The sequence below is a fragment of the Accipiter gentilis genome, chromosome 17, assembly GCF_929443795.1.
Source record: "Accipiter gentilis chromosome 17, bAccGen1.1, whole genome shotgun sequence".
NCBI lineage: Eukaryota > Metazoa > Chordata > Aves > Accipitriformes > Accipitridae > Astur > Astur gentilis.
Window position 1 is genome coordinate 17041697 of NC_064896.1, and position 18368 is coordinate 17060064.

The window sequence follows — 18368 nt, forward strand, 5'->3', positions numbered from 1 at the left end:
TCCAATCACACCTTTCTATCTTTTTCTACCTTTGAGGAACTGAATACAAATATCCCACTGGTGTCCAGTGAATACAGATATCGGAATGCTAGCCAGAGATTTTTCCCTTCTCTCTTTTTCTGTGTTTCCTATTTACCTTTTGCTCTTGTGTCATGTTCCAAAACCCCTTTTCTTCTGAAGAGGTTAGAGGAGATGAGAAGGAGTGAAATCATAACACCTGTGACTTTCCAAAACTGGGGGAAAAATAAGCTAAAACATTAACGATATTGGAGAAAAGTAATTTCCCCACTTTAAAGGGGTTTGGCACATTTTCAGTGGAAAGGGAGATTTTTTTCTTCCTTTCTTCTTTCATGTAATTTCATTTAATTTAAATGTATTTCCCTCCTTAACTTTTTGCAGAAAGGAAGAAGCCCAGAAGAGTAAAACAGCTAGAGAAAATAGAATTTCTCCGGATATTAAAAGACCCAAACACATTTCAATAACACTTTTTTTCCTTGAAAATTTGAAATAAAACCCTGGCCCCCCACATACATCATGAGAAAATGCATCCGATTAAACTCTGTTCTATGCGACCATCCTTGATAATAACAACACGGGCTTCTGGATCTTGCAAATGGATTCCTACACCCATCTTTGAGGTGTCTGTAGCCAGAGGGGAACAAATCTTGTCTACCTTGAGGCAGAAAATAAGGAAGGCAGGTTCTTACGCCCAGGCATGTAGCACCATTACATGTCCTGGACAGTATGGAAGATCTGCCTGTATCTGTCAAACTTGTGCATAGATGGCATGAAGATCACTGCCCCATGGATGAGCTGCTATTTGTCAGAGAGAGCTGCCTAAGCGTGCCTAGAAAATGCCTGAGCTGCCTAATCATCAGCTGCTCTTAACTATGGTAGTTCCACAGAAATCAATTCCCAGATCTGTCCTCAGAGTTTAAATGCTGGCCACCTGGCTGATAGTCTCGCAAGTAATAAAATAATTCAAACAGGTCAAGTTACCAGCTCAGAAACAGTGAGGGTTTTTTTTGCTTCCTGCCATGGGGAGGAAAATTTCCAGTCTCTGTTCAGAGCTGGCCATCATTATTAAGTGCACACATGGATGGGCTTTTTGGCCGTGATATAAATGACTTAAAGCTGTGATTCAAATAGGTCTATAAAGTGCTTCTATGATGTTCCTCTCCCTTCTTTTTTTCCTTTTTTTGAAACTGTCTCTGCTCCACTGTTTTTTGTAGAGATAAGCCCTTGAAAATCACCCTTCTTAAGGTGTAAACTTGGTGACTGTACATTATAGTTAAACATTTGATTTGTTATAGGCTAGAAAAATAGAGAACTTGAAATCTCTTCATGGCGTATTAAAGGTCACACAATTATAATAAAATCTTGCTCCAGCAGCTCCAGTCACAGACAAAATCAGTCTCAAATTTCCAGTGAACAATGAAGTCCCCACAGAGTTTCAGCTTTGCCAGGAAATCAGGGTATCTCAGGCTGTGTTGATTTTAAGGATGTCCTGAATGCCCATCGTAAAAAACGTGTTACTCAACACAGTCACAGCTCTTGTGGGGTCCTCTGACTGAAAATACACTTTTTATTTCACAGACATTTGGGCCATTGCATTTTTCTGGTTTCAGAAACTTAAAAAAGCAGCCAGCTCTACTCTGTTCGGGTGAGACGCTAACAGCTTGAATGTCATTTCGTAGTATTCCACACATCAAAATAAAATAATAGTAATACAGAACAAAAATCTACATGCTTACAATACAAAGTAATCTTCCGGCTTCCCATCAAGCGAAACATATTGACAACTGACAATAGGCAATTAATAGATTAATGAGCATAGCTCTTATCTGTCTACATTATGAGTTTATCTGGTTGTAACAGGATGAACACAACACGGGCCTGTGCTCACAGGAGTGCTGTCCCAATAGAAATGAGATCACTGCAGCAAGATATGAATGCAGTATTTTGATTACCAGGTATCACTCAATGGAACAGAACCCCCACCCCACACACCCCCCAGCTGCACACTTTATTCTATACATTTTTAAATTATTCAAGGGCAAAGAACAGAATATAATTTACTAGAGAGAGAATTAGAGGAAAAGGTTTTTACGAAAGCAGGAGAGATTAGGTTTTGATCCAGGGTTAAGAAGACCGCCTCTGGCACATGCAGAATCTGTTGAGACAGGCGATGGAACTTTAAAAAAAACCCTTTCCACCTGAAACTGAGTCTAAACACAGTAATGTCTGCAGTGCTAAATAGCAAATTAACCTTAAAAATCCTTTGATAACCCAAACGAAATAAATCAGACATACAAACTAGTTTTTCAGTGGGTCCAACTCCAAAAAATGGGGCTGTCGTTTCTGACAGTGGTAAGCTCGTTCACACCATGGACAAACCTGATCTGCAGAAGTACGGAGGTGCACTGGGGGATGCTGTGCTTCGCTTGAAACCTGCAGAAAGGCAGTCTTTCCAAATGACCAAGGAAGGCAGGCGAACAAGGTATGAATCTGGGGAGCCAGAGTACCATTATTTCAATTGTATCCTGACATTTCTCCCCAGGTCCCTGGTGGTACGCTTGCCAGTAACGTATCTCCCCAGCTCTGTGCTTACACGTTCCCTATTTCCACCATGGGAGGAAGCCAGCTTTGCTTTTCTTGTGCCCAGAGCCAAGTTTTGCCCGCTTTTGCTTGCATGCGTAATCTAAGTTGTCTCGACGGGGCTATTTGTACGTGTAAAGTGAATTTGCCCTTGATGACATTATAAAGTTTCAAAATAAATATTGTGATGTTTTGTGGGTTGGCAAACACAATCTGCAATTTGCTGTGTGGAAATTGTTGTTCTGCTCCAGAATTATGCAGGCTTTCATAATGACTAACGACATGAGACAAATGCAGCATGACAGTTGCATGTTGATCATTCTATACAATTTTGCTCATAGGCTATTTATTGGGTTTATTTCAGAACCCAGTGCAGCTAGAAGAAAAACACCACGGAGTGAACTTTGTTTCAGGCTTGATGTTATTCCATCGTAACACACTACACAATAAGAACCGAGGAATTTGTTCTGATTTGGACTGAGCCTCTGTATGAAAATGGAGCCATAATCCCAATGATGACAGTCTCCTGGGAACGTTGCTGCGGTGGTCCCACGCACTACTGTCCCAGTGACTCGCTACCAGCCCACGCAGAGCAACATGTGCCTCTGCCTTCCCACATCAGGGCACAGCATCAGAGGTGCCGGCGGAGCATTGCACGGGTCGCGCTCTGGCCCCTGGTAGTTAATTCCAGCAGTGGAGCATGGGAATAGCTGCAGACCGGAGCATTTAAACCACAGAAGCAAAAATTGCCAGAGGACATCTCAAAGCTTCGTAACCCTCCTTACACCTGGCCCTCTGCTGTTTTAAACAACTGTTGTCTTGAAACAATGGGAAGGGCCTCAAAGGCTGCTTCTGCATGTGTCTGTTTGGATGACAAAAGGAGCTATACAAGCCCAGAGAAATACGGTATTATTATATCCTGCATTGAAAAGGGAATTCAGTTTGTGTCTCATTTTTAAGAGCTAATATTCTTTTATCTGATTAAATGGTAAACAGCATTGCTAAATCAAGTTTCGATGGCATATGTATTTGCAAACAAAACTTTATATTCAACCTCTTCGAAGATGATCCAACTAATCTGTGTTGATATCCTCTGTGGTCACATTCCTTAAGAGCCTGGAAAACAGAACAGCCTCCTATGCACTGCTTTAAACCATGTACATGCAGTTCTACATTTTCTAATTGAATGGGACCTTCTAGGCATGCAGTGAAAAGCAGCTTTGGAAAATCAGTGTAGGGAGGGACAGAATGTTTTCCAAATGCTGATTTTATTCTGTTCTTGGGTGTTCTATTCCACAGGAAACCGAACTAAAACTTCCCCACTGAGAACTGCAATGTGTCACTCAAGCACATCCTTCAGCAGGGCACTCTGCCTGGGGGATGACGTGTTCATGGATGCCTCCCAGACCACCCTGCTATGCTAAGCTGAAGCTCTTGGGCCCCCTGAGGGGAAAGGTACAGACAGCATGGCACAAAGACGGTGAGATATTACAGTTCTCTTAAATACATTCCTTCCTTGGGTACTGCCAGCCATCGTTTTAGCTGGATGCCTCAGGACTGGTCTGGTATAGTGGCCTTGTCACCTTGCTCCGTCACTCCTCTTCCCAGGATTTGAGACACTGATATGCAGGAAGACACCACAAAACCACCTGTACTATCTCCTGGCAAAACCAAGCCATGAGTGTTTCATGTAGCTTGGTACATTTGCTCCTTATCTCCATGGAAAAGTGGGAGAGAAGTCCCAGGCGTTCAGCCCCAGCATTTCTGAGAAACCTCTTCAGTTTTATGGATCGATCTGGGATCTATCTTTTGCAGTTTCTGGGGAGAACCGCTGACAGAACTACCAAGAAACATCCCCTGCCTGTTTTACTGGGAGATGCATCCCAGATTAGAGTATAGGAAACAAATTTGAGTAAAGCAGTTGTGACTTAACTTGTTTCTTTGATGCTATGAAATGCAGCATACTGAAGAGATCACTGATGAACTTTGGTGCTTATGGAGAATAACTGCAGCACTGAGGAAGGCAGCCCTTTGGTCACAGAAAATGACTTCAGTTCTTTAAGCAGGTGATGCCCACTTGTTAAATTTTTCATATGGAGAAGTAAAAAAAAAAGTCCTCCTGAGCCTGTGTTTTAATGTGTGGACCAAAATGATGTCGATAGTGAATGAGGGGAAGAAAAACAGTGATCGAGAGCTGACATTGCTGGAGTGAAACTGCTAATAGACAACAGCTTCTGTTGACATAAAATGGTGCTGCTCCATTGAGGTCAGGGGAAGCAGCAATATTTTATCCTAGCTAAGAATATCTGGACACAACTGTTTCTCATTTTTATATTATAATGAATACTTCAACATACTTAAACATTTTCCTGTGAAGGAGTTAATGAAGCCATGCTTAGATCTACGGACACATTTACAGCCCTTTATTTAGGATATAGGGAAAAATAAGGTCCTTTAAGAAATCAGCTACTTGAAGCAACAGGAGCCGTTATCCAAAACAGAGATAGCAAGGCGTTTTAAGCGGCAGTGGAACCAAATCGTTACCTTCAAAACTGGTATTGCAATGCTGAAACAGGCAGGACTGGATTTCAGGCATGCTGAAGAATGAGCTCGGGTGGGGAAACAAAGCCCAAATAAGAGACAGGAGCAGACAAGGATGTTGGCTCAGGGATGCTTTAGACCTGATAGCAAATACATTCAGTATTGTAGAATCTTCCCTATGCTCAGGAAATGCAATGGGACCTTGTACATTCTTTGCAAATAAACAGGATTGCACCACAGGTAGAACCAAATTTGCTATTAATTCCTCCTTTCACTATTGATCTCTGCTGCTCCACTGCAGTCTGGAAAACCAACTAGCAATTCGGCTCAAAAGGAAAGCACAATGCAAAAGAATCAAAAGCCAGTTGAAGAGACCTACATGCACATGGTCCTCTCTCACCATCAAAACACGGCTCTGTTCTCCCAACCTCTTTGGCCCTCTATTTTGGTCTCTAAAATGGAAATAACATTGCAGAAGACAGTGAGAGTCACAGATCATGAGCCCACTCAGTGAACTCTGGAAGAAGAAGCTCCACTTCTGGCCTTCAGCATTTTTACGTCTGCAGTACCTCCCATATGGCAAGTGCTACCTACATGGCGAGTATCAGTTTTAGTTCTATGCACAGAAGCTATTTTCTCTTAAAATATTTGTGCAAAAACACCAGTTTCAGGAGCGTGACTGACAAACCTCAATTAAAATAGAGGAAGTTTTAATATAAAAATAAAACTCTTTACAAATCTTAGACTTCATGACATGATATCAGCTGTGAATGTAAAACAGCATATAGATGTGTTTTGTTGCAACAGCAACAATTTAAAGATCAAATACCTTTTCCTATCAGATCCCACATACTGATTTCTGAGAATCCAACGAAATACAAAGGATGTTTGCAAAGTAGAATGTTTGCATATGCTTCATTAATTAGTTTGGCAAGGCCTTCAATGCCAAAGTTGCATGTATTTTTACATAGGCTTGGGCAATCTGGCTCAGATTTTTCATTATTCATGTTTCTGCATTAATTGTGCTCTGTCTCATTTCACACACACACACACACACACACACACACACAAACCATTTAACTGAGCTTGGAATTTGTCATTCTGCTGAGTTTTCTAAAAATATCCTTCCAGAAAAACTTCCATTGAACTTGGCTGGGGTGGGAGAGGTGGTGCATGCTTTTCTTTCTCTTGGAGCTCCATCAAAGTCCTACAGTAATGCTGTCCTTGTAATCTTAGCATCACATTTCACACTTGGCTTGTGATGAGCTGAATTTTCAGTAGAACTGACTGCGAATTTTCAGATTAAACAACTTCTCATCGGAATACACCAGCTTGTTCAAACAGAATGTTTTAGGCTTTGACAACCTCCCAGCTCAATGCAAACAGGGATGTCTTATAAAACTGCTTGTGGGGTCCTAAGTCAAGTCTTTGGCAAGGAGGTGATGGACTTCCTAGGTTGCCTGTGACACCTCAGGAGCTGCTTTATCCCATTTTGAACAGAAACAGGAATAAGAAATACTCATTTTTCTGAGACCAATGTTTCTGATTTTCCTTTCCATCTCCAGTTCTATTGTTTGCATCTCATCCCCCACCCAAACATCCCAATAAAGGTCTTCCAGCAACACAGAAATGTTAAATACCACCTTCTCTGGCCTGGTTACTCAGAGGAGGAAGAGGGCTACACGGAGGCAAGGAACAGCACTAAGAGAAGTGTTGCAGCAGCATACTCTAGAGTCTGCACACAGAGGTACCTAGCTGCTGAAGTAGTGCACTGGCTTGATAGCTTTTTCCATGTAGGTCCAGCCCAGCTTTCACTTTGGGTTTTATCGCAGGAAAAACTATTCAATGCCAGTCACTTGTGGTTGGCAGTACTTAGCATTACCTAACAGTTCACAAGAGTACTCTACAACACCCAAAAGAAACAGACGGGAAAACCCATATAAATAACAATAATGGCTGAACTCCCAAAGAAAAGGCCACATCCTCACGCAGAGCCTGTCCTGCCTCTCCACAAATGACATCATGACTTGCTGAGGAATCTTGCTACGCTTCAGAGAAATAAAGAGGAACAAGGACTATTTTGGAAAGGAAGTGCAAAAGGTAAGAGGGTTGGGGAACTGTCTTCCTTATTTTTACATATTTAGAATCATAGAATCGTTCAGATTGGAAAAGACCTTTCAGGTCACTGAGTCCAACAGTCAAACCAACACCACCATGCTCACTAAACCATGTCCTGAAGTGCCTTGTCTACACGGGTTTTTAATACCTCTAGGGATGGTGACACCACCACTTCCCTGGGCAGCCTGTTCCAATGCCTGACAACCCTTTCAGTAAAGAAATTTTTCCTCATATCCAATCTAAACCTCCACTGGTGCAACTTGAGGCCATTTTCTCTTGTCCTATCACTAGTTACTTGATAGAAGAGACCAGCACAAACCTCACTACAACCTCCTTTCAGGTAGTTGTAGAGAGCGATAAGGTCTCCCTTCAGCCTCCTTTTCTCCAGACTAAACCACCCCAGTTCCCTCAGCTGCTCTTCATAAGACTTGTGCTCTAGACCCTTCACCAGCTTCGTTGCCCTTCTCTGGACATGCTCCAGCAACTCCATGTCTTTCCTGCAGTGAGGGGCCCAAAACTGGACACGGTACTCGAGGTGCGGCCTCACCAGTGCTGAATACAGGGGAACAATCACTTCCCTGCTCCTGCTGGCCACATTGTTTCTGATATACAGACATTTTCACCTTCTCACAAACATAAGTATACATTCATGTACCTTTGTGCAACATTTCACTCCCTAGTAAATATCAAATACTCATGAAGAGTTTCTGAAATCAGGAGGAACTTGCTCAAGGTTTATCTGCTCCCTCTAAGAACACCACAACATTTCAGTCAAGACAGAGGCAGGGTCTGGACAATATTCTAAAACATAACATGGTCTACCTCATCAAATGCATTGCTCCTACTGAAAAGCAAGTACTCATTGGCCTCGATGCTGCCAAGCGTGCACTGTGTGCAGCCATTGAATAAAGCCCCCAGCATTTTACTGAGCTTGGACAATCACACTGGAAAACGTACCAGGATCAATGCGGGAGACGAGGATAAAGACCAAACAGCTCTGGAGATGTCCTAGAGAAGACTAGTAAACAACAGACCTCCATAGAGAAAGGTGGTAGAAAAATCAAATCACACTGAAATTTATTGAAGCTTAAAGCTGCTTACGAAAATGGCTCAAGGTGAACGATTAATTTCAAACCAGGCCAAATTGAGGAAAAGAACCTTGATGCACACACCAATTTTGTTCCTCAAAGTCAAGAATTGCCTAATCAATAGTAGTGCTAAAAGGAGATGGGCGCTCTCAGGGGTACCATTACAAAGAATTGCACTGGGTTTTAGCCACCTGGCTCCCAATTGCTTTAATAGATGTCACACGGCTAAAGCCTGGTCTAAAGCTTTAAAACCTTACCCCTCGATCTTCCCAAGCATCCACTGCTGTCAGGTGGCAAATGCGAAACAGCAGGAGGGACTGAGAGATTTACTCCTGTATTGACCAGTACTAGAACATGCCCAGGAATTTGCACTGCTGTTGCAAGTGTCAGTTACTGGGTGAAGAAAGGCAAAGCAGGAGAGGGTAATACATGTGTGTGAGAAAGTGAAAGAAACTGTACTTAACCCTTCCTCTGTTGATGTGTTGATACCAGTCTGCATCAGGTACTCCCTCCTCTTCCATTAGCTAAAAATAAACTAAGACTTTCTAGGTAATGCTCTGACTGCTCTCCCCATTCCAAATTGTGCTCAAAATCTTCATGGAAAACCTTCAAGGGGTTTAAGGTTCTAAATCAAATAAAGAAGCAGACAAAGGGAGAAAAATCCAATCAGAGAAGAAAGGCTTGACTTATACAAGAACTGATTTTCTTTCCATTTTCACTGGCCCCAAACTCCACAGGAGCAGTAGCTGGGAAGACAGAAGGAAGCAGACAAAATAGTAGAGGAAGGAAGAGTTTCTGTCACGCTCATCTTGTACATAATTTTACACAAGGAGAGGTGGCATCCTGTCAACAAGACCTGGGCTTGACTTGGCTCCTGGGCCTGCCAGTGGTCAGCTACGGGATGGTGAGCACTTTGCTCCCTTTCTCAGGCAGCTTCTACAGCTCCAGAGCCCTCCAGGGACGGGACTGCCCTGGCGCGCCTAGAGGAGAGCAACGGGAGTTGGCCTTCACAGCAGGCTCCTTGCGAGAGGTCACCTTGTGGTGGGGCTCTCATAGAAAATATGACTGCCAAGTAATAGCAACCACTTTTTAAAAGGAAGTGTGGGAAGAGCCAAAACAAAACTATGCTGTAAGAAACTGAGAGTGTTGAGATTTCTACTGAAATAAAGGACAGAAGTCTGATAAGAAGATGGTACTTGCAGGTCTGATCCAGATCACGTTAACTTGATAAGCTTTGAATCCAACTATGAGTGTAGGCCCAGCTCACGAGCCACAGAGTATTTTTGAGTGCTGCTGTTACGCTGGCTTTTGCAGTATCTCTCTTCATAGACATTAGAGCCAAACCACATCAGTTCCCCTTAGTTGAGCTGGATTGGCACTTTGGAAATCCTAGTGTGCAGGAAAGGTTTAAATCCTCACATTTGAGGAGTAAGAGCAACACAGCTCAGCTACTGACTAAAAATGGCTCAAGAAAAACAAAGGTAGAAGAATTGGCAGAAAAAGGAGAAACAATGAGCAATAAAATAGAGAGGAAAATGGAACAGAAAAAAAGGTACAGCAGGGAAGGGAGAATAGGAGAGAGTACATGTGTCATGATTTAACCCCAGTTCGCAACTAAGCCCAGCCCCACACAGCCACTCGCTCACTCCCACCCCAGTGGGATGGGGGACAGAATGGGAAGCGTAAAAGTGAGAAAACTCGTGGTTTGAAATAAAGACAGTTTAATAGGTAAAGCAAAAGCTGCACATGCAAGCAAAGCAAAACAAGGAATTCATTCACTACTTCGCATTGGCAGGCTGGCGTTCAGCCATCTCCAGGAAAGCAGGGCTCCATCACTCATAACAGTGACTTGGGAAGACAAAACACCATCACTTTGAACATTCCCCCCCCCCCCCCCCCCCCTTTCTTTCCCCCATCTTTACATGCTGAGCATGATGTCCTACAGTACGGGATATCCCTTTGACCAATTTGGGTCAGCTGCCCTGGCTGTGTCCCCTCCCAACTTCTTGTGCCCCTCCAGCCTTCTTGCTGGCTGGGCACGAGAAGCTGAAAGATCCTTGAGTTAGTCTAAACACGACTCATCAACGACTGAAAACATCAGTGTGTTATCAACATTATTCTCATACTAAACCCAAAACATAACACTATACCAGCTACTAGAAGGAAAATTAACTCTCTCCCAGCTGAAATCAGGACAATGGGAAACAGTGGGGGGAAATTAAATTAATCAAAAATAAGGAAAAGAATTAAGGAAACGGAAACAATGAGAAACAGAGGAGGGCACTAGAACTCACAAAGGAAAAACAAAGAAGAGGCAAAAGGTATATTGGAGGCAACAGAAGGAAATAGTGAGGCAATGAGAGAGAAAAAGAAAAGGGAGGGAGAAAGGTGTGAGGAGCTGAAAATGGTAAGACATAGGAGAGAAAATGGGAGAGAGAGGAAAAGGGCAGTAAAGAGAAGGAATTGTACAGGGAAAGGACCAGAAAGAGGAGAACAATCCTAGGGAGCCTGCTGTGGTGGGTCACAGAGGAGTTCACAAGCCCGTGCACTCCAACTATTTCTTTTTGATTCTGTGTCATTGTCAGGCTTCAGACTGCAGCTGCAAATTGTTTGTCTGGCAGTTCTGGTAGGTTTGATTCAATAACTCCTATAAGAGGGCAGGCAGGATATCAATGCTGCTTTATTGCCTTTTTCTCTGCCTACAATAGCAATCCTCCAGTTATACAGTATTATAAAGTGCCATCACTGGGGGTTGTATCTCAGCATAGTTATATCTCATCTTCCTAGACTATAATAAGCTGGCAAAGGTAAAAGTCTGAAACTACGTGAGCTTCATGAAATGATTAACATTGAGGCCTAAAGATTGGCATCAGGGACAGGCACTTAGCAAACAACAGACCCTCGCTTCCCAAGTACCACAGCGAGGGGTAGCTACATCCTTCAGGATCAGCTCCACCAAAACATACTTGGTAATCTCTGTCAAGTCGCATTCCAGCCACTAGTGCACAAAGCATTAACACTCCAGAAAGCTGCAACCACTGCTGGGGAATGGATAAAATAACCCATGCAGTACTGTCAGTTGGGTAACTTTTCATGCCTCTCTCCAAATCCTTTGGAAGTAAGCTCTTCAAAAATAATCATGCAGCGACATTTAACATAAGATCGGACTGACTGACGTGGACTTACCATTTTTCCTCCTGGAAGTTGGTTCCTTCAGACTGCGGGGGTGTCCCTCACCAGGCTGACATAGAGAAATTTCCCCAGCCTTGAGTGTGCATGATCTGTCAATAAAAAGAGGCTTTCAGTTACACAGTGCTGTCAAATAGCACCTTTTACAAACACTAAATTCAAGTTTAAAATCTCACAGCAAAACAGGAAAATCACCACAAAGAAAACTGCCTGTGAGGCATTTTATTGGTGTGTCTTTTAAAAAAGAAAAATTCCTGGCACATTGTTCTGGTTAAAGCCACACAAATCAGAACAGAACTTCTCATTCAGGCCCAGTCATTGCAAATATTAGGAGTAGCTGAATAGAGAGACCCATTTTGTCCGCTTAAACTTTGTCTCGCATATATACACATATATATAAAAATCCCTGTTTCATTGTAAAAATCATAGGTGGATGTCTTTTAAGGTTTTGTTAGAAATCTTTGTGACTTTACACTGCAGTTTATTCCATATATTTCCATCCTTTTGAGTCACACTGTTCAACCTCCTACTTATTCTTAATAGATTAATTTGCGATTGCTCCCTCGACATTTCAGCCTTTCATGATGGAGAGCAATTCCTCTCATTTCACTCATCAAGGCTCCATATAATAATGAAAGTTCCCATAGGTCACCTCTATCGCACCTTATTTCCTTAACCCCTTTAGCCTTCCCCCCGATGAGCGTTCTTAAATGTGGAGCTGTCTGGGCTAAGGCAAAAATAAAATTTCTCCTGCAAGGCAACTGCAACCGAATCCATATAGCATCAGTTCTATAGAAAATGCGACTATAGCCATGTGATTTCAATTCTCCAACACCTTTACATTGCCATAATATCCTATTTGGTTTTTTTCCAAACACACAGAACTGCTGGGCTTTTTCACTAATAACACCAAGTCTCTTCTTTCTTTGGTACACTTAATAATATGAACTCTGCTGTGGTTCACTACCTCTAGACTTATGTTATAGCCACTAAAAGATCCAAATCCTCCTTGGCTTGGTAAGCATTGCTTCTTACTGTTTGCTTAATCTTTACATTTGGCAGAATAATCAATGTCTGCTATTTTACTTGCTATAATCTTTCAGAATAAAATTGATAGGCAAGATTCCGAGCTGCTGTAGGTTGGCACGTCCCTAGCATCACTTCACTGGTCCAGCTTCACACATTAAATAGATGCTTCAAAACAAACCTGGAGGGCAAGCTGCCAATTTGAATTTTCCAGTTGTTACTTATGACCAATAGCTGTTTCCTAAGTTGTGGCCCTGCTTCATGATTTACATTTATGTAGGGGAAAGTCCCGACACAGCCTGCAGGCAGGCAGGCATGCTTGTGCACTGTGGAAGAGTTGTAGCTCTGGGTGCAAGTGAAGGGTAGCTGAAGGTGTGCAAAAGTACCCCTGTTCTCCCAAGAAATCCACACTAAAGAACAAATCATTGCATTTTTTTAAAGAACAATTTTACATTGCATCATATTCCAGGATCTCTCTTCTTTTGTGTAATCTGTACGTTCCACAGAAAACAAAATATTTCTGTCCACCAATATAGCACTAAATAAAAAAACTGCCATTCACATGCACAGCCTTGAAGGTTGTGCATCTTTAGGGGCAGGAGACAAGAGTTAGTTCAGAGTAACTCAGGCTGATTGGGGATAATTCTCTGGCAACTAAGAATGGGATTGAGACAAAAAAAAAAATTTCAAATAACCATGAAGGAGTCACAGGATAGCAACACCTTTCAGTCTCTAGAGACCTAGAATTGATTTGAACTAGTATACCTCTTAAATGGAGAAAAGCTATTATCCCATCACTAATCTCTTGAGCCATTCAGTCCCACTTGAACCATTTTTTCTTCAACAAGCTATTTTACATATTTCACTTAGCCCACAATCTTTGTGGGAGAAGCTTATCACATGACTTGTGTAAAAAGATAAGTACCTCTCCCCGTTGCTTTTCTGTTTATTCTTGGGTTTGTTGCCAACTTGACAGAACTATTAAACGTGTTCCTCTTCTTTTCTCCTTATGGAACTCTGCTTTTCTTGCTACCATTTGCAAAATAAGAGAGTTTCTTAGTAGTTTTTGGAAGAAGACCCAGCCCAGAAGCATGTATTCTAGAGATATTTTTTTTTTTCCAGATAAATGTAAATTTATTGCCCTCAAATATCGTAGCAGTCATCAGCACAATGCTGATAACTCCTCAATAGTCCTGCAGCCCAAGAAGGGTCAAATCCAGGATTTGCAGTGTAAGAACTGAAGCACAGCATTGCTAAGGATCAAATTTGCAAAAGTAGTCTCTATTTTTAGGTGCATTCATGGGCACCAAAAGGTGGACACAGTGCCCACAAGTATATGAAGAAGCTGTAACTAATAATTAAGAATGTCTTAAAAATGAGGTCTTTGGTGTCTGATACTAGACTTGCAAAAATTTAAGACATCTATAATGGAAAGCCATTTATGAAAAGGGGGCTGCAAATGAGGCCATCACATCTGTGGTAGAGCAAAGCTGAGAGTCAGGGAGATCAGAGCTGTGGTTGGGGACGGGGCCACGCCAGCCCAGTAGGAGAATTCTTTCTGGTGACAAAGCAAACACACGTTCATACTCAAACCTTTTGACTTTCCTCCCTGATTTTCCACTATTTCATGCGCTCAGAGGAGCCTGTTTTGTCCACTTCATGCTTTCTCTTCCTTAAGCGTTTTCCCAGTAGTTTCTCCCACCACTGAATTTACTCAGCCTCCTCCATCATTCCTGGAATTAGAATCCATGCCTTTGAAAAACCTGTGCTTTCTTCATTTCAGGCAGCTAATCCCCCTCCTGCTCACCCCGCAGGTTACACTGACGGAGCAACACTACTTTGATACTGTTCCTCTGGCAGCAATTAGAATCAAATCAGCACCAGGCTGTTTATAAAAAGGGATGTTGCCATAATGACACTATCAATTCTTCCAAACATTGTAGCTATTTATCAAGTGATTAAAGTAGAGTAACTTACTCCAGTTTTACTAGCCTATTTTCCATTGGAACTTAAAAGGTTTTACTGCCTCAAGTATGGCACTTGGACTGCTAATAATTTTGATTTTATTACATTATCATATTTTTTAGATTTATTTCTAGGTTTTGCATAAGATTCAAATTGTTACCCAGTTTATAAAATAAGATAAATTTATCTTGGTCAAAAATCACATTAAGATAATTATCTTGCCCTTTTGGCAGATAATTTTGTTTGTAATATATTGAAAATGCTTATTTTTTGTTTTTCTAACCACTCATTCTTGCAAAAGTGGCTATTTTTTTCCTGACGCAGGCAACTCTATTTCCCTCTCACTGTCAGGAGCTGTCATGTCTCCTCCCATTTTCCCCTCTCCATTAGGGGAAAATCAAACAAAACGTGCCTGCTCTTGGCTTGCCAGCAAGCTACCATGGACGCCTGTATTCCTGGCGGGCACAGCAGGGCTGACTCGACCGCCGGTCGTGCTATGGTGCAGTGTCAGGGACTCCTGGGGAGTGCTTATCAGGCAGTGTCACACTACGATTAAGGTAACACTTAGCAGAGCAGGGTGTTTGGCAATACGCACCCTAACAGACACGGTGACAGCCTCTTACCCAACCAACATGCTATGGATGCATGTAGCTTCACTGTGCTCCTCAACAACTCCCTGTTTCCCCCTGTTAATGAAAGTATTAATTGCCAGTAGCCAACAGAAAAGACCACTTCTCAGAGAATGAATGGAGGTCACTCGCTGATTCCTTCTCCCTTTGCCCTGTCCATCAAGCCTGGGTATCCCTGAAACTGCTGCACTGCCTCCCCTCACAAATCCACACTTCTCCTTTCACCTCCTGGAAGGAGCAGGCTGCAGATAATACTGTAGCCTGCCAAGGCAATTAATTCAGAGCCAATTTAGTCAGATACTAAGTATCTGCTAAAACTCCCAAATTACTACTTATCAGGTATCAGAAGAAAGTTGCAGCAACTAACCCTAGCATAAATCACACCTGTCCTCTGCCCTGACCACAGGGTCTCTGGGGAAGGTTATTTATCTGAGCTTTATCTTCAAATATCTGGATGTCTGTCTCGAACAGCCTCAGTACCTTGGCCCGAGGATTTCTGAAAAGCCACCTATCATCTCCATTATCAGCACTTCAATTAACTGAAATTAGATTTTTCAATTCATGGGAAATTTTGATACTTAAAAAGCACAAATTCACAATTAGATCAAACCTGTAAGAGACTTTTTTTGTGAAAAAGACTCCAAATAGTGCTTGTTTAGGGGGGAAAAACCAGCTTCAGGAAAGTTAAAGTTTCAAATTTTATTTAGAATGCATGGGGTTTCCTTTGTGCATATACAGCATTATTATAAAATAATGATTTATACTGACATGTTTTAATTTGACATCAATAATTAGTTTAAATCAAATAGCTCCTCCTACTTTAAAAATTATTAAGGGCATGTGCTGCTTAGTACTGATGGAAATAACTCTGTTACACAATAAAGTAAGTAGCATTCTGCTGTAGAAAAAAGATAGTGATACCTAGAGTTTTGAATAGGATAAACAAGGATTTTTTCAATTATTCTAATATGCTAGCATAGCAAGCACTCATGACAGAAGTACCAACAAACGCTATGGGGTAGTATTTGGGTAGTATCCAAAAGGTTTTGAGGTATGATATTGAAATATGAACTTTTTTTGAGTGAAATTTTTCACTTTTGTCAATATCTAACGTAGCCTCAGAGATTTACAAAAGCAATTCTCTCCCTGTAATTTTCCCCACTTCTTGCTCAAGGACCCAGGAAGGTACAGGGTGCGTGCCATCTTTTTTCTGCTTTAATGGAGGCAGAGAAAAATGAAGCAATTCAAAATTGGAGAACACCCAAGAAAAGTCCCAAAACAGAGCTAAACCAAATTTTCTTTAAAACATTCGGGCTCCATTTCAATCTGGGATTAAAGTGAAGATCAGTTGACATATTTGTGTTATTTCTGATGACAATTCTATGGAATATATACAGACAGAAATTCACCAATGAGAAAACATCTACCTTTCTCCTTCACCGTTGCTCAGAACCCAGACAAAGTTAAACCCCCTTTGTGCCACCCTCCCCGGCCACGCAGCCAGCAACGTGGGGACAATGCACACGTGGCAGAAGTCGAGTACAAGGGAGGCAGCTAAGGCTCCCTGCAGTGAGAATGGGTTCAGTTCTGTGGATTTCAGTGCAGTGTCAGAAAAATCACACCAACAATTTGTATAAATCACAATCCAGATGGGTTGGCAACAAAAGTTTGACTGCTTTGCACACTCCATGCCTCTGAACATTTTTTCTCGTGTAATGACAGGGTGAAGAAGCTGATGATCACAAATATGGAGTGTATCACCCTGTCCTTTAACTTCCTCCTTATTGCTTTTGCAACATAATACATGCATCTCAAATAAATTAAACATGTGACATATAAAATCAGTTCATGTTTTTGGGGGGTTGTCAAAATCCTAGGAAACCAAAACGCTGAAAATCACTTGTCAAAATGTTCTGGGATGAAGTAGTTAAGCTGTCATCGACAGCTTAAACACTGTTTATTTGAATATGTAAAGCAACTTTTTGAAAAAGCAAAAGTACAGAGTCTGTTGATCAGAGTTCTTTCTCCAGACATCTTAATTCTGCTTCCCTGACCTCCTGGGAAAGAAAACTTCACATGAAGTGCAAGGCCATATACAACTGCAGTGAAGTACACTGCTCTACTGACACAACTCGTTTGAAAAAGTATGGCAATGCTGTTACCATGGTACTACAGGATTATTACTCCGCAGTGCCCATTATTTGAAATGGAGTTACTCTGTGCTTACCACAAAACAGCAAGTAGCATTTTGCAGTAACACAATAAATAACCCATGTCATCTATGTATCTACACCTTTTGCAGGAAGGGATACAGAGCCAATCTAAAAACAAATCTAAAAGTGCCATAATAATGCTGGAATGACATGCCTCTTAAGCTGTTTACAGCTGACAGACTAAGTGAAATTGTTTGACAAGGAAGAACACAGTATGTGTTGACAGCCCTGCTTAGTTCATATTTGAAAGGCAAAATTAAAGTCATACTTTTATAAGGTGCAGAATTCTGCTCACTTGAAGGACATTCTCTTAAGCAAGGCATGGTATTAAGCCTCTGCCATCCTCCTCCTCCTGTCTCCCATTTTTATGTGTGGGCCACTAAGCGGCACACCTCAAAAACCAGTCCTGGCTCCCTCTCTCAGTAATTGCTTGTGAAAACGTATCATTTAGAAGAGTATGGAGAAAGCAACAGCGAGAGCAGCCATAAATGTTCACCCTCAATAATTTAAGGGAGCACGGCAACATATGGGCAGCATTTGGCTTTTCTTACAGCAGGCAGCACCATTAGGAAAGAGCAAACATCAAACAAAGGCTGAGTACAAATCCCCTCTATCCACAGAGACACCTTTCACTTGATTACAGGATACAAGAGAAAAACATAAAAACACGGTGAATCCTAAAAAAAGTAAATAAGAGCTAAGATAGGTCAGAGAAAAGGGCCGGAGACAGGCACTAGGAAAACCAGACCAGTTTAGCAGTACTTGCACAGCTCTAAGGCGAAGGGAGAGGGAAGGCCTAAAGGACAAATGGTGGCAAATAGCTGGCCTCTCATTTTTACCTTGTCCTTGCTAATCCTGTGGGCTAGCAGTAACCAGAGGCTGTCAGCAACTCATGCAGCGGTCAGCGTGAGAGTAATTTGGTGGGCTCGGTCCAGCTACTACTGAAGAGGTTTCTTCACTGCAAAAACTCTTGCTAATACTTGGCCCCTCGCTGTCGGAGG

General features: G+C 41.9%; 1 long non-coding RNA gene across 1 annotated transcript in view; it reads right to left on the reverse strand.

Annotated features, from left to right (window-relative positions):
- LOC126047169 (uncharacterized) overlaps positions 1-18368 on the reverse strand; it is a 163197-nt gene that overhangs the window by 43626 nt on the left and 101203 nt on the right. The window contains exon 2 of the long non-coding RNA XR_007508518.1: positions 11532-11626. This is a non-coding gene — a long non-coding RNA (uncharacterized LOC126047169). The remainder of the gene's footprint in view (positions 1-11531; positions 11627-18368) is intronic.